This window comes from Mus caroli, chromosome 17, assembly GCF_900094665.2.
Source record: "Mus caroli chromosome 17, CAROLI_EIJ_v1.1, whole genome shotgun sequence".
Lineage (NCBI taxonomy): Eukaryota > Metazoa > Chordata > Mammalia > Rodentia > Muridae > Mus > Mus caroli.
In genome coordinates, this window is record NC_034586.1 from 32,580,473 (window position 1) to 32,595,869 (window position 15,397).

Here is a 15,397-nt window from a genome sequence, read left to right on the forward strand (position 1 = left end):
ACTCACTTTGTAGACCAGGCTGGCCTCGAACTCAGAAATCCACCTGCCTCTGCCTCCCGAGTGCTGGGATTAAAGGCGTGCGCCACCACGCCCGGCTAACAAACACTTTCCACACAGCATCTCCCTCAATCCTTATGTTCAGCACTGAGAGTAAGTAAAGCCAAACTTGTTTAACATTTATCATTTTAGGAAAACTTCAGCCCAGAAGGCTGGAAAGGTAACTTAGTGATCAAACGCATTGATTGCTCTTCCAGAGGACCCAGGTTCAATTCCCAGCACCCACATAGTAGCTCATAACTGCCTATAACTCCAGTTGCAGAGGATCTGCTCTGCAGGATCCTGAGTTCATGTGCGGCACATAAGCTCACACAATTATACACACATTCAATTAGAAATAGAAGGTTAAAAAAATAAATAGTTCAGGAGGTGGTGATGCATAACTTTAATCCCACACTCAGGAAATAGAAGTGTCAGTTCTCTGAGTTCAAGGCCAGCCTGGTCTACAGAGTGAGTTTCTGGACAGCCAGGGCTACAGAGAAACACCCTGTCTCAAAAAAAGAAAAAAGAAAGAAAGAAAGAAAGAAAGAAAGAAAGAAAGAAAGAAAGAAAGAAAGGGAACGGATTTCTGAGTTCAAGGCCAGCTTGGTCTACAAAGTGAGTTCCAGGACAAACAGAGCTACAGAGAAACCCTGTCTTGAAAAAAAAAAAAAAACAAAAAAAAACAAAAAAAAACAAAAAAAGAAAGAAAGAAAGAAAGAAAGAAAAGAGATACAAGTTACTAGGGGAAATAGGAATGCTGTGGGTGTTCTCTGCATCTGACCATCCTACACACATTCTCACCTTTGCTGGTAACAACTGCTGGGTTCTTGTGAGGAGCCATCTGTGTGCAATACCTGTAATTCCAGCGGGAGATAGAGGGAGGGGAATCATGGAATTCAAGATCACAGACTGAGCTACAAGAGACCCTGTCTCAAAAATAGATAGATAGACAGACAGGCAGACAGACAGACAGACAGACAGATAGATAGATAGATAGATAGATAAAATGGCTGGATAAATATCTCAGTGGTTAAGAGCAAACGTTGTTCTTGCAGAGGACCCACGTTCAGTTCCCAGGACTCACATCAAGCAACTCACAACTGGAGGTCCAGCTTCAAGAAGCTGACCTCTCTCATCTCTTTGGACACATACACACATACACATCCATAAATAAATAATAAAGTAAAATGAAGATTTATCCCAGCAGTGATGGTGCACACCTTTGATTCCAGCACTCGAGAGGCAAAATCAAGTGGATCTCTGTGAGTTCAAGGCCAGCCTGGTCTACAGAGGGAATTCCAGGGCCACCAGAGCTACACAGAGAAACCCTAATCCCCTTTCCCCTAAAAATAAGAAGCTTTGAAAATATTAATTAAAAAAATATTAATGGCCATAGTAGTGCATGCCTTAATATCAGCACTGGAGAGAGACTGGATGCTTGGGAGTTCAAGGCTAGCCTGGGCTACATGAGACCCTGTCTCAAAACCAAAACATCCAAGAGCTATTAATTAGTTAATGTGTCCTTTTCTGTTATTTTTGGGTTTTGCTTTTTGGAAGAAGTGTCTTACACTTAACCCAAGCTGGCCTAGAGCTCCTCACTGCCTTGCATCTACCTCTGCAATGCTAGGATTACAGGCATGTGTGATGACTGGCTTACTGTTGTTTTTCTGAGAAATGTCTCATTCTGCCGCCCAACCTGGATTTGAACTCACACCAGTCCTCTTACCAACCTTCAGAGTGCCAGAATTACAGGCCTTGCAACCATGCCTAGCTAAGGGGACTTCTCCTTTTCACCCTGACCTAACCTGGGCTAACCTGAGTCTCCCGAGGCTTTAAATACTCAATGTGAATTAGATGCTATGCTGAACATTGGGTGGGTTGTGGGAGGATTGCTGCAAACTAGAAGCCAGCCTGGGTTACACAGTGAGCTTCAATGCAGCCTGGGCTACAGAATGAGACACTGTCTCCAAAATGCCAACACTTGGATCGGGAGCTATGGCTCAGCAGTTGAGAGTGGTTGCTGTTCTTGCAAAGGACCTGAACTGGATTCCTAACTCCCATGTCAGGTGCCTCACAATCTCCTCTAACTCCAGCTCCAGGGCAATCTGACGATTTCTTCTGGCCTCCATGGGTATTCACACTTGTAGCATACCCTCACACAAACAAATGTACATATAAATAAAAACAATACTTTTCAAATTAACCAAACCTTTTAATAGTTTTGCTACTTTGTTATCTTCTTTGTTTAAGTGTTTTGCCTGAAAGTATGTCTGTGTACCGTGTGTGTGTGCGTGTGTGTGTGTGTGTGTGTGTGTGTGTGTGTGCCTGGTGCCCTGAGAGACCAGAAGAGGTTGTCAGTTTACCTGGAACCAGAGTTTCAGACAGTCATGAGTCGCCGCGGAGCTGGGAATTGAACCTGGGTCCTCCTGAAGAGCAGCCAGTGCTTTTAACCACTGAGCCATCTCTCCAGTTCCCTAAATAGATAAAATCAATCTAGGCAGCTATGCTAATTACATCTCAGTACTCAGGAGGCGGAGGCAGGTAGGTCTCTGTGCGTTCTGGGCTAGCCTGATCTACCAGTTAGAGCTCCAAGTGAAATCTTGTCTCAAAACAGTAACAAAAACAGAGAACCAGAACAGGACAACAAGGCAACCCTTGGAATCTCTGTGCTGAGGAGGTGAGGACACATTGAGGCCTGGGGTGACATGACAAGCCAATCTCATCATCTGATTAGTAAGATCCAGGCTTCAGTAGGAACTCCTTTAAAAAACAAAAAACCACCTCTGGCCTGCGTGGGCTCGCACATGAGGAAGAAGAGAGGTAAAAGCATTAGAAAAACGTGAGGAAGCTGAGGTCACATGCTAGAACCTCAGAATATTTCCACATCCCTAATGTCAAGGAAGTGGTTGTGTAGCAGGCCAGGCAAGCCTGCTGGATGGGCAGGGCTGGGCTTCCTGTGTTCCTCACAGCAGGAATCAAGGACAAAGCTGGAATTATATAATATTGGGCTAGGTGCTGGCACACACCAGTGGAAACTCATCCCAGACCGGGTTATGAAATAAAAGCAGCTCTTGCACTGTGACGGCTGAGTGCCCGAGTCGCTGCAGAGTCTGGTTTTGTTTTTAATAGGCCGATCATCCCGGTGGGGAATGGAGAGAAAATAGACCACTAAGTACTCCCAGCTAGCACTTTAACTTCTAGAAAGTAAAATGGGTTTTTCAATGATCTCCTTAAAAACTACAAGGGAAAGACGAGCAAGTGTCATTTCCACTAAAGGAGCTAGGAGTTAAATCCAGGCTGTCGTCACAGCCTCACTCTCTTGCGGATTCTGTGCTTGATCCAAGACCTCCCTAGCCCTCCATCACCCAACCCCGTCATATGGTAAGATCACTCCAAGGGAATTCTGGAACCTTTGCTTTTTCTGCCTTGTCATTCCAATGTCCCTCAGCCAGCTCTGCCATCAGCTCCATCTTTTTGTTTGATTTGCTTTGAGGGAAGAGTGAGGCCAGGTCTCACTCTGTAGAAGAAGCAGACCTCATATTTGTGGCAATTCCCCTGCCTCAGCTTCCAAGCTCTGGGATTAATAGGCATGAGTCAGCATGCCTAGCTATGTGGCATTATATAAGGAGGAGAGAAGTATTTGTTAAGGTCTAATATATGAAATAATGTTAGTTATTATGTGTGAGACAGATGCACACCAAGATACATAAGGTCTTTTTTTTTGTTTGTTTGTTTTTTTCAAGACAGGGTTTCTCTGTGTAGCCCTGACTGTTCTGGAACTCACTCTGTAGACCAGGCTGGCCTCAAACTCAGAAATCTGCCTGCCTCTGCCTCCCGAGTGCTGGGATTAAAGGCGAGAACCACCACTGCCCAGCTACATAAATATTTTTTTTGTTTGTTTGTTTTTTGTTTTTTTGAGACAGGGTTTCTCTGTGTAGCCCTGGCTGTCCTGGCACTCACTTTGTAGACCAGGCTGGCCTCGAACTCAGAAATCCGCCTGCCTCTGCCTCCCGAGTGCTGGGATTAAAGGTGTGCGCCACCACACCCGGCTACATAAATATTTTTTATGTAGATATGTTTATCTCTTATTTTCCCTTAACTAGGTTATAAACTTTTTTTGTTTGTTTGTTTAGATAGAGTCTCATTATGTATGTAGCCCAGGCTGGCTTGGAGCTCCATACACAGACCAGATTGGCCTCAAACTTGCAGAGATCTGCCTGTTTCTGCCTCCCAGTGCTGACTTTAAAGGCATATGTTCTAGAGCATATTTTATGTCTTAACCTCCAATATCTCTTTGTTGGGAGACATTTGACAGTCAGCCTGATGTGCGTGGGGTTCTCATGGCATTCCTCCAGCCTGTGGCCTGCAGTTGTGTGTGTCTCCAGCTGCACAAGAGTGTCCTGCAGGGCTTCTAGGAGGATTGCTGAGAGCATAAGACGATTTTTCCTCTTGACCGGTGAGAACGGAGCTCAGCGGCTTCAGTTCCCTTTCAGTTCCCTTTCCTATTCTGCGGTTCCTTTCTATAGAAGTCATGGATGTAACCAGAAATGTGCTTCTTCACAGTTTTCCTAGGAACTGGTTTCTAGATTCCTGAATGGGCAGTGTGTGACACCATCGGGTGAGAGGGAATGGAACGTGACTCTTTCAAGTGTCCCCAAGGTCGAGGGATGAGGCATGGTGGCTGCCTACAGCCCTTTCTCAGAACACAGAATTAAAGCCATTGGTTGTAGCGATGTCTTTCCAGTATCTCCCGCCTCCTGTCCTCTTCCACCTGATATCAGTACCACATCTTTCTGTGAAGGTGGGAATGTTGTGTCTCTGCCCTGTCCTGTCTGGTCACTAGCAGCCACATAAGCCTATTGACCATTACTGGCTCTAATGTTTTTGTCTTTAGACGAATGGATTTATTTTTTAAGGTTAGGGTCTTCTGTAGCCCAGGGTGGCCTCGAACTCCTGATTCTGCTGCCTTCACCTTTGCTGTGCTACTCCCTCACACCTGGCTGCAAATGGTTCTCTGAGATGACCTCAAGGTCTTCCGGGGTCTCATGTGCACAGCTCTTCTGGAGAAAAGCAGGTGGAGGAAAGTCTTCAGGGCCTGACTTACCCCCTAAACCGGGACCTAAGCTAGGGGAGCTGGCCTCTCTCTTCCCATGGCCTAGCACTGGGTCAGAATGTCCAGCCAGGTCACTGGACCCCAGGACTTCTATACACAACCTTTTGAGTTTGAGCCTTCAGAGTAGCATGAACCAACAAACCAGAGAGTGAGAGCAATGTGCAGCAGGCTAAGACTAATGAGGGCCTCAGGCAGGCAGGAGAGAATGAGCATCGTTAGCTTTGCTCCGGAAGCCAAATAGAGCTTGTCTCAGCCCACTTACGTGACGTTTCCAGGGTCCTCTCCTAACCTGCCAGCTGTGGACACCCTTACCTTCTCAGAGGCTCACTGGGAAATTAAATGGGTGCAAACATGGAATTGGACTGGTTCTAGCCTTTCCGGCCACACCCTGCCACAACTAATGTGCCAGAATGAAGGAGACCTGGGTTCAACCTGACACCTAGTATATGAAAATACAGTCTCAAGAAAGCCTATGTCAGGGGTGGGAGAGATGGCTCAGCAGTTAAGAGCACTGACTGCTCTTCCAGAGGTCCTGAGTTCAATTCCCAGCAACCACATGGTGGCTCACAACCATCTCTAATAGGATCCAATGCCTTCTTCTGGTGTGACTGAAGACAGCTACGGTGTACTCATATACATAAAATAAATAAATAAACCTTTAGAGAGAGAGAAAGAGAGAACACCTATGTCAAAGACATAGACAATAACTGCGGAGGTGAGATTTGAGTTCAGCCCTTAGCACTGTATAAGCTGCTGAGTCTGGGTTTCTGTAGGTTCACATACACCCCAGGCCTGCTTCAGAAGCAGTCGTGGAGGCCTGGGGCCTGGTGCTGAAGCTGCATGGACTCCCAGGATGTGCAGGCTTGTAGAAGCTTTTGGTGGCATGCCAGCTCACTTCTGTCCCCTGAGGTAACCTGGGTTGGGAACCTGTTCCTTGACAAAGAAAATGCTTTGAATGTAGATTTAAAGGGAGATTTTTACTTTGGGACATTTCAACCCCACCTTCTTAAAACTGTTATGCAAAGCTGGACCTGGCAATTGGAGCCTTGCCTGTTATCAGGCTAAGGCAGCAGGGTCCGGAACCAACCTAAGACACAGAGGGTAAGACATGTCTCAAAAACCAAACCACTTTAGAAAAGAGGTTGGCAATTTTCCTGGAATTAAAAAATACACCCAGGAGCTGGGTTTGTCTCTCAGTTGTCCATTGCTTTCCTAGCAAGCACAAGGTTCTGGCTTCCACACCAGTACCAAAACAAACAAGCAAAAGACTAGAAATAGATGCTACAGAGAACATTGGAGAGTAAGAGCCCTTGCTGCTCTGGCAGAGGGGCCAGGGCTGGGTTCCTAGTGTCCCCAGGTCTGCTCATAACCACTTGTCTCTTCAGTTCCAGGGACTCTAATACCCTCCTCTGACCTCTGTGCATCAGGCACATGGTATACATGCAGGCATGCACATATACACATAAGATAAAAATAAATGATAACAAAAGGGGCTGGAGAGATGGCTCAGCAGTTATGAGCCCCACCTGCCCTTGCAGAGGTTCTGAGTTCAATTCCCAGAACCCATATGGTGGTCCACAGCCATCTGTAACTCAAGTTCCAGAGGAGCCAACAGCCTCTTCTAGCCTCCATGGGCACCAGGAGGTTATATTTGAGTGTGTGTGTGTGTGTGTGTGCTCAAGGTGCACTTACATGTCTATAGGCAAAACATTCATACACAGAAAAAAAGAAACATTTAAAAATAATAAATTAGGGCTAGAAAGATGACTCAGCAATTAAGAGCTCTTGTTGCCCTACTGCAGGGCCGGGCACCCACATGATAGCTCATAACCATCTGTAACTCCAGAGGATCTAATGCATTCTTCTGCCTTGTTTGTTCCCTGACTCCTTTGTTTATGCCTTAGGCATGACCATATGTTTTGTATGTACCTAGAATGGTATAAAAGCAGACTGGAAAAGAATAAACCAACTGCAGCTTCAGCCCTGGCTGGAGTCTTGTTATAGTGTTGCCTTTTTTTTTTTTTNTTTTGGTTTTTCGAGACAGGGTTTCTCTGTGTAGCCCTGGCTGTCCTGGAACTCACTNTGTAGACCAGGCTGGCCTCGAACTCAGAAATCTGCCTGCCTCTGCCTCCCGAGTGCTGGGATTAAAGGCGTGCGCCATCACGCCCGGCTTAGTGCTGCCTTTTTGGTCTTTAATCCTCACTCACTCCCTCAAGACCATGTTGACTGACTGAACTGGCTTGGTCAGCCCGGAGAACCCCAAGCCCTGCCTACCTCGACTTTGCACAGTTATAGCTGTAGGCATCTTTATTCACTCATCAGGGATAACTTGGGGGGCAAGGTCACAGCATCACTTGGGTCTACTTGGAGATCCTTGCGTCCCTGGGGGTCAACCAGGCCTTGGGGCCAGCATTTAGCATTACAGTACAAGCAAAAGACCAAACCTCAATGCCTTTATGCTCCTTATCCTCTTCCACATCCAGAGGGCTGAGATTATAGGCTTGCACCACAGTGTCTGTTTTTCCGCTGTGAGGGATCAGACCTCAGGCCTCAAGCATGCTCAGCCACTGAGCCACATCTTCATCCTTACATCACCTCATCAGTTCAAGAACTGAACCCAGGCCATGCCAGTGAAAGTCCCAAGTGCCAGACTTTAGCACCAGGGACACCTGGCTTTTGGAAGATTCTTTGTGACCCAGCACCGCCCTCATTTCCTGAAAGTCCGTGGTTCTGAATACCAAAAGCATTAGATAGGTTGGTCTCAGTTGAGATTCAGCAGATCCAAAGGTGGCTCAGCTGCCCAGGAATGTGGGAGTCCCTGCTTTCTGAACTGGGGAATGTAGCTATACAACCACTCCTACATTCTGGGGAGCAGTAGCGCTTGATCTATCCTCAATCTCCAGCAGACAGGAGCAACTCCAAATGAGAGCCATTCAGGGAAGGAGGTCAGTGGTGACCAAGAGAAGAAACACGTGTCATCTCACATTCCCTTCGGTGCTGAGTGGGATTTCTAACTCTTTGATTGTCTGATGTCGGGGGGAACGTCTGCAGTGGGCCAGAACTACTTAGGAGCCAGAATGACGGCAGCTTAAGGCCCAGACACTCTAGGGAATCTATGAGACAGTGGAGACAAAACCTAAAGGGAAAGCAAAGCTCTAGTCTGCCCGGTCCAGCTTCCTCTTTCATGAGGTCATGTCAAAGCCATACTGGGGCGGCACAGTGCCAGGGATTGAGTGAGGTTGTTTTTTCCCTAACTTGGTTCTGAGTCACATAGCATCTCCTCTTCCCAGAATACCACAGCAGGGCTCACCCTTGGCAGCAGATCAAGCCAGTCCTAACACGCGATCCCTAATGGCATCTGGCCAGCCCTCAACTTGAGCATTCTAGCCCAGAGGCTTCTCTGGGAGGGGACATTCCCTCCCAACCTTTAAAGAAAAGGCCCTGTGGTACTGCTCTCGAGGGGGAGGGAGGCACAGCAGATTTTCGGGGACCTATAAAAAAAACCGCTGCTGAATCATGGGGCTTCAAAAGTGCAAGTCCAACGGAGGGCCTGTAATCTAAGGCCTTCGACTGTATAGATCAGTCATCGGTAAATACAGGGTACCACAAAAGGCATGACAAAGAGACACCTTTACCCACTCTACCTTTCCCCCTGATTTGATCTTGTGTAAAAAGGGTGGGGTGGGCGGTTGTTCAGTTGGTAGAGTGCTTGTCTAGCATACAGGAAGCCCTAGGTTCAGTCATACCCTCCAGTTGCTAACACTGAAGTAATGACGGGAGCTGCAGGCCGACTCCAATATGATCAAGGTGGAGTGCTTGCCTAGCACACAGAGGCCCTGTGTTCAGTGTCCAGTACCCAGTAAATTGCGACTAATCCCAGCAGTTCAAGGTCCTTCTCAGCTACTTAGAGAGTTCAAGGCCATCGTGAGTTACATGAGTCTGCCTCTCTCTCTCTGTCTCTGTGTCTCTGTGTCTCTGTCTCTGTCTCTGTCTCTGTCTCTCTGTCTCTGTGTCTCTGTGTCTCTATCTCTGTCTCTGTGTGTGTGTGTGGGGGGGGGGGGCATTCATGCCACAGTCTGTGAATGAAAATCAGAGGACAGCTTGTGGGAGTTGGCTTTCTCCTCCTGCTGTGTGGATCCTGGGCATAGAACTAAAGGTTATTTTAGGCTCTTTAGGCTTGATGGCAGGCATCTTTGCCACAAGAGCCATCTCATCAGCCAGAGACATTATCTAAAACAAACAAACAAACAAACAAACAAACAAAAACAAAAAACAGGCAGTGCCTTTAATCCCAGCACTTGGGAGGCAGAGGCAGGCAGATTTCTGAGTTCGAGGCCAGCCTGGACTACAACATGAGTTCCAGGACAGCCAGGGCTACACAGAGAAACCCTGTCTTGAAAAGAAAAGAAAAGAAAAGAAAAGAAAAGAAGAGAAGAGAAGAGAAGAGAAGAGAAGAGAAGAGAAGAGAAGAGAAGAGAAGAGAAGAGAAGAGAAGAGAAGAGAAAAAAGAAAAAAGTTCTAGACCTTGGAAAATTGGAAACAGCGTCCTACAAGATGAACAAGTCAGCCTTCATAGAATTACAATCTGGCAAGAAGGAAACCGAAGCCAAAGAGAAGCCCTATTCTCTGCTTCCTGAATCTAGTATAGGAAGCATGCGTTGGTGCAGCTGGACAAAGCTGGGCTGAGCCAGACCGAGCTGCATTACAGGCAGGTAGACCTGTTCCTGCTGCAGCCTGTCCGGGAGCTCCAGGCACTTTTGTCCTGCTTTTGCGTCATAGGAAAATTGCCAGAAGCTGGCTGAAGCTAAACAATCAACTTCAGGGGTCATCGATTAACTGCCTAAGACATCCCTCCGTGTTCTACTCCTATCAATGAAGGCCTCTGGCTAGATTTGTTCCAGCTAAACTGTGTGTCAGCCAAGAGCAAGGGTGAGCGTGTAAAATTCACTTGCATTGGCCAAAGAGGAAGTAAGAACACAGAAATCTCTCCTTTCTCCATGATGAACAAAGAACTGCAAACGCTGCCTGAGAGAGCCTGGGAAAGAAATGGAAAAGAAACTGCAGATTGCAGCTCCTGTAATCTTACTGTTAGGGGCCTGCTCTCCTGCTGGGGCCATCTTTACTTCAATGAAACTCCTGTCCACAGACTCACAGTAATGGCTCCTACCCAAGTAACATGGACTGCAGGCCAGGAAGTGTCTTAAGTGTTTGTTTACTTATTTATTTATTTATTTATTTATTTATTTATTTATTTATTCTGGATCTTTTTTTGAAGGGGGACATGTTCATTATCCTCCTTCCTCAGTTCTGTTTATTGTATTTTATTTTATTTTATTTTATTTTATTTTATTTTTCCTTTGTGAGTCAGGGTCTCTTTATGTAGATCTGGCTGTCCAGGGACTTGCTAGGTCAAGCAGGCTGGTTCCAACTCACAGAGATCACCTGGCTCTGTGCCCCTGGTGATGACATTAAAGGCATGTATCCCTGTCACACGGCCACTCAGTTTATTTTTTCCTAAAATTTACTTTATTTTTAATTATGTGTCTGTATTGTGGGGTTGGGGAAGGGTATGTGCATATGAGTGCAGGTGCCCTTGATGGCTAGAAATGGCCACTGGATTCCTGGAACTGGAGCTATAAGCTACTATGAGCTGCTGGATGTGGGTGCTAGAGCCCTCAGGAAGAGCAGCCAGTGCACTTAACCACTGAGCCACAGCCCCTTGGTTATTTTTAAATTGGTGTCCACTCACTGTATAAAATGAAGGGCTTTGCTTTATCATGGTGTTATATATAGTACGCCTTGCTCAGACTCTCCCTCCTCCCCTCGTCTTCCCACCAGCTCTCAGTTTCAGAGGCTCTCAGTGAGCCTCTGTTTCTCCTCTCAGGGCTTTTTATGTTTTATGACCTAGATTGCAGATCTGAGAGGAAGCATGGGATGAGTCCTGTTACATGACGACACTCCTGTATTTAATCTCTGCATGAGAGGCCAGTGTGCCCACTTGTCAATTGAGGGAACAGATTAGCATTGCATGGTTAATAAGTAGTAAAAGTCGACTTTATGCAGTCTTTCCTTGATGCCACTAGCTTATATAATATGTTCCTTTTATCTCCCTTGGTTTCCAACTCAAACGTGTCTCATTCAGCAACACGGTTAGGTGCCCTACATATGAGGGGCTTTTTGTTCTCAGCCCCCAAACATCTGGCTGCATCCCTCCATCCTGCCTCCCTTTCTCAAAATCACACTTTCAAACCTCTACTGTTCTGATCTGTGTGTGAGAGCTCGCAGGGCAGTGGGGGCCGGGGCAGAGAAGCCGGAGCCACAGACAGTTTTTCCAACTTCTGCTTTGAGGAAATGAAGGCAGGGTTCTAAAGGGAGAAAGCTGAACGAGTACTGGGATGAAGTTCAGCTCCTCAGGAGACATAGTTTAAAAACCACATATTAAGGGGCTGAAGCAATGGCTCCATAGATAACTCATTAGACCCACAGCAGCTCACAACCTTCTGTAATTCCAATCCCTGGGGTCCTACCCGCCTCTGACGTGCACAGACAAACATAAAGGAAAAACATCCATCCATACAAAACAAGTGTTAAGCTAAAACGTTGTTTTAAAACCCAAATAGGCCCCAGGCCACCTACTGAGGATACCATAGGGGTGTTTACAAATACAGTGGTAAAGGGCCCACGGGGGCTGTACGCTCCTGAAACTCATCCATCCGCTGAGGGTTTCGTTAGATTCGGGTGTGGTTCAGAGATGAAGCACAGGGTTAGCATTCAAGAGGTTCTGGGTTCAATCTCCAGCACCAAAAAAGTATTAAAAGGCTAAACAAATAGATAAAATGATGATTTTGCAACTACTACAGAGTAAACAAACAAGAGGCCGAGAAAGAGGTGAGGGTGGGAGCCGAGCCAAGTCAAGGGAAGGAAAAGAAGGAATGAGCTGCTCTGGAAGAGGAAGGGAAGGAGAGCTGGGGCGGCGGCGGGGGGTGGGGGGNGGGGGGTGGGGGGAGGGGGGGTTGGGAGGTGGTGGGGGTGTGTTCGAGCAGCTAAAGGCCTGTTTCTCCAGAATGAGAACCCAGCTGGTGGGATCAGCCCTTGTTACTTCCCAGCTTTAACTCGTCACTCAGCCCCCACTCTCATACCCCCTCCCTGGCTTAGGGATTCCATATTTTCCTAGCTTCCTGGGTGGCAGACCCTGCAGTCCCCAGAGACACTGGGAAATGGGGTGAGACGTCGTGAGAAAGAACGGCAACAAGCTGGATCCTCTGGGTCATCGCTCGGTCCCATTCTGGCATGGCCACAAGAAAGGTCCCTGATCGGAGAGGACAGTGAGGCTAACTGGACCCAGCTGGAAGTTGGGATTCCAGATGTAGGAGTTGGTGCTGAAACCTGAACCTGAGGTCTTTTTATTTTCCCTCCCTGACCCAAGCCCTGGGGAAATTTTCCATCACAAACAAGTTATGCATTCCTAACCATGGGGGCCTCCTGCTCACTCCCTCCAGTTTCCTTTCATCCTCAGTACCCCCCTCCCATCTGTGCGTGAGGGTCTGTGTGCACACTCGTGAGGGTCTGTGTGCACACTCGAGGCATCCGTGCTCTCTCATTGGCCCTGCTTTAAGTGTGTGCGTTCTTTGGAAAGAGAGCGTGAGCAGGTGTGTGGTAGTCTCAGCTCAGGTGTAGATGTGAAGATGCTGGCAAGACCGTACTAGAAAACGGATGTTTGTTTATGCCTACAGGAAGCAGTGTATGAAAGGTGGAAGCAGTGAAGCATCTAAGCCAAGTGTGAGGCTTGTTTTCCTAAGCATCCTTGGTTGAGAAAAATGAGAGCTCTTCTAGGGCTGACAAGATGGCTCAATAGGAAAAAGTGTTTGCTACCAAGCCTGACGACCTGAGTTCAATCCTAGAGCCCATATGGTAGGAGAGAACTGACTCCTAAAAGTTGTCCTTTGAGCCACACATCACCAAATAAATGTAATAATAATTTTAAATTTTTTCAGGTTGAACTGAGGGAGGTGGTGGCCCACGCCTTTAGTCCAGACACTCAGGAGGCAGAGGCAGGTGGATCTCTGTGACTTCAAGGACAGCCTGGTCTAAAGAGTGAGTTTCAGGACTGCCAGGGCTACACAAAGAAACCCTGTCTTGAAAAACCAAAATAGCTCTTTAAGCCGTCACCTCTCTTACTCTCTAGCCCTCCTTCTCTCTTTCTCTCCCCCCCTCTCTCCACGTGGCCATGGCCCATCTCTCTTTCTACCTTCTCTCTTTCTCCCTGCCTTTCTACAATAAAGCTCTAAAACTGTAAAAAAAAAAAAAAAGAAAAAAAAAGAAAAACCAAAATAAATAAATAAAATAAAACTTTTGGGTTGAATATAGCTCAGTGGTAGAACATAAGCCTAGCATACACGAGGCTCTATTTAAAGTCCCCATTTAAAAAGAAGAAAAGAAGTCCCATTTTTTAAAATTAAATTTATTCATTTTATTTTTATTTGTGAGCAGTTTTGCCTGCAGGTATGTCTGTGCACCCACCTGTGTATCTGTTTCCAGGGGAGATTGGAAGAAGCCATTAGAGCCCCTGGAACTGGAGTTATGGATGATGGTGAGCCACCATGGGGACACTGGGATTCTAAGTCAGGCCCTCTGCCGGAGCAGAGACACTCATATCCTCCCAGCCACCTCTCCAGCTCCCCAGCCTTTCTTAGGACATTGTTTATCTGAGAAGTCTAGAGGAATTTATTAATGTTCAGAAGCTTGCAGGACCTAGCTTGTCTAAGGATACTGTGTGTGCATGGTTCTGCATATAGTTCTTTATTTTCATCTTCACTTAATAAGATTATGGAGGGACTGGAGAGAAGCCTCAGCAGTCAGGAGAACCTGCTGCTCCTGCAAAGGCCCTAATTTGGTTCTTAGCGCCCAAATCAGGCAGCTTATACCCACCTGTAAATCCTGTTCCAGGGGTTCCAGTACCTTCTTATGGCTCTTCTGGTCCTTGCACATGTGGAGTGCACATATATGCCTGTACACACACACACAGACACACACACAGACACACACACACAGACACACACACACAGACACACACACACACAGACATACACACACAGACACACAGACACACACACACAGACACACAGACACACCGACACACACAGACACACACAGACACAGACACAGACACACACACACACACGTTTTTAAGGATTATTGAGCTAGAACTGCTTGCAAGGCCCTGTGCTGGGTTCTATGAAGGACAGGGTGTGTGAACCACAGCTTCTGACTGAATGATGGAGAAAATCATATATACTCACCAGGCTTACAATGAGATAAAGTTCCCACCCAGGTACAGCCCAGAGCCCTGGAGCCCCTGAATATCCTTTCTCTGATGATACTCAATGGATTACCTACATCAAGTGATCTCATGTCTCCTGGAGTCTCATTTCAGTCAGGTTGCTGTTCGTCCCTGCCCGAGGTCCCTACAGTAGCTTGTGGCCCCTCATATTCTTCCCCTCGGGGGCATGGTCCTCATCCCAGGCAGCTTCCAGTTTAGACTGCTCTTATTCCTGGCCTGTGCTCTATGATCTGGGGTCAAACGTGGGTTTTCAGCCTGTCTGGTGAGCTCTCCTCTCTGCCCAGCTCCTCTCCTCCTCTCCCACCATCCCACTGTTAGCACTTTCCATGACTCTTACACAGGAAACTTACCGTGAGGTGGCTTTCCTTGAGATTCCCCCAAATCAATCCTGTACTTTTCCAGCTTTGAGCCTCTGCTGATTTTTTTTCTTTCTTTCTTTCTTTTTCTTTTTTTTTTTTACAGTCACCCTTTACATCTGAATGTGTCATATCCCACCTAACGGGTCATCTCAAATGTCACCCCTGACTGAAGCCTCCCTAACTATGAGTCAGATGTGAACACTAACTCCTCAGGGTCCCCATCAGAAGAGTCTGGTCATGGTCCCCTCCTAAGTCCAGGGGATAAAATCTTTCAGACCAAAGTGACAGCTTTATCTGGCTTGCTTTCCTCTCATGGAACTGAGCTCTGAGCTCTCAACAGTGCACATATATTCATATATAATTCAATTACTTATTTGGGAGTATGTATGTGTGGGCATATGTGACCACGTATGGGAGTCAGAGGGTGACTTTCTAAGAATTAGTTATCTTCTTTGACCATGTGGATCCCAGGGGTCAAACTCAGGACATCAGACTGAGCCATCTCACCCAAATTGTTTGTTTTAAGATATCTCTCTCACTCTCTCT